Source organism: Trachemys scripta, chromosome 12, assembly GCF_013100865.1.
Source record: "Trachemys scripta elegans isolate TJP31775 chromosome 12, CAS_Tse_1.0, whole genome shotgun sequence".
Lineage (NCBI taxonomy): Eukaryota > Metazoa > Chordata > Testudines > Emydidae > Trachemys > Trachemys scripta.
In genome coordinates, this window is record NC_048309.1 from 29,456,157 (window position 1) to 29,458,291 (window position 2,135).

The window sequence follows — 2,135 nt, forward strand, 5'->3', positions numbered from 1 at the left end:
AGCCCAGGCCAGGCGCTGCTGCCTCCCCTGGCGCATGCACAGTGGCTGAGCAGCCACCATGCCCCGCTCAGCCCCTCCACTGCTTTAGTGCTAAGGCCAGTGTGTTTTGGGTGACTCCTGCTGCTGTTACCGCTAAGCCCAGTTCCTTCCCCGCCGCACAGACGGTCTGTTGGGCCGACCGAACAGACGAGGGAGTGGGAAAGGGAACTCCAGCGGCTGCGGGAGGGAATCCCTTTGGTGTCAGGCTTGGTCGAGCTGGAATGTGCGATGTGGTTCTGGCGCTGTGGGGAGCTCGGCGACGTGCGGCTGGGAAGAGCTCATCATGCGAGTGGTGAAAAGCAGGCCTGGGGGTGGATCTGGGTGAGGGCCGGAAGGTGAGGGCTTGTAGGGGTCTGTCGCCGAGGCTGGGAGCAGGGTGGGGGGCGCTGAAGCAGGAGTTGGAAGGGAAAGAAGCGGCTGACGCTGCAGCACTCTCATTTCGTGCTGGTGCGATGTCACTGAAAGCAGCAGAGTGACACTGGGGCAATGCAGAGGGGAATCCAGCCCGTTGCTTCCAGGGCTGGGGGGAGAGGAACTCGTGATATTGTGGCTTGTCCCTGGGATGAGCAGCCTGTCCGGAGACAGTAGTTGCTTCTCACTCACCTCTCCTGGCTCTCCTCAGCGGGTCTGGTGTCCCTACGTCTTGGCTGACAGGCCCTCCCTCCCCCAGGAGCTGCTTGGCACCTGGCTTAAGCCTGTGGTTCATGATGATGACAGTAGCGTGGGATGGTACAGGGCTATTTCCCCCTCGTCCGAGGAGCAAACAGGCCTCTCCTTCCAGAACATGACCAGGCCCACAATCCTCTCCTCCCACAAGAGGCCAGCCTCAGTTAGCACTTCACTGGGCAGTGGCCAGGAGACCAGACAGGCCCCTGCTCAACAAGATGTTTTCCCATCAGCTCAGTTGCCACGTGCCCCGAAATAGGTTTTGATCCCTCTGGGAGAGTCAGTGTCTGAGGGACTTTGGCATTTGATGGGAATAAGAACGACCTCTCCCGTGAAATTCCCAGGGCACCCTTGAGCCAGGGCTAGCTCCCCGAATCCCTGCTGGAGAAATAGTTCCCATTAGACATCTCTGATTAGCAGCAGGAAGGAGAAACTGTAAGTGTCCGGCAGTTCTCTGAAGAGCGCCACACTTAACATGTCGCTGGTATCAGCTGCCATGAAATGTGCTGCGAGCAAGTGCTAAGGCTGCTGATTAGATAGACCCAATCTGCAGCGGGGCTATTTCAGGCATATTTCCATTTAGTAAGAGTACCTACTTCAAGGGAGACAAGGCTGGGGTGATATATTCCTGCACTAGCTCCCCAACGCTGCGCCAGGCTGACAAGCCGGCTGAATCATGACCCAGCTAATGTGCAACTGCAATGGTGGAGGTGGGATTCTTGCAAAAAAAAAAAAAAAAAAAACACCCAATGCCCCCCAAAACCTTGGCCCGTGGTTTCTAGGAAACCCCTGTGCACCTAAACACAATTCCACCTTCCAGGAACACAGCATGACAGGTGCCAGTGCCTGGAATGCAGCCTGTTCCAGGGGCTGCTCCATTCATACACCTTTCATAGTCCCTTCCCCTTCTGACCATGGGAACTGGGGCAGAGGGAAAATAAGAGATAAGGGGCTTGGATCTTCCCAGCTGGTGTCACTCCATTGACATCAACAGAGTTACGTCTGACATATGACAGAGTGAGAGGAGAATCGGCCCCAAGCTCTTGATTATAAGAGACTGAAAAGTGGATTTTTGTGCAGGACGGTCAGGCCCACCAGCATGGACGCTGAGACCATCGGAGCTCCCAAACCAAGCAAGGTTGGGTGGGGAGAGTCCTTTGATGGCAGCCAGCTGGTGCTGTAGGAAACAGTGCTGAGGACCTGGAAAGAGGTACCGGCCCTCTGAGGTGTGGGGTGCAATGCCCCAGCATGGGGCCAAAGGGGCATGTGCTATCAGAGGTGAAATGTAAAATTGAAGATCACCTGTGGTCATTACAAATCTCATGGCACTTCCCAGAGAAGTGTTGTGGGGGTGCTACCCCTGGAGTCCTGCCCAGGTCAAACTCTGGCAGAATGCAATTGCCTTTCTTTCTTATCCTAGCAGTTGTGAA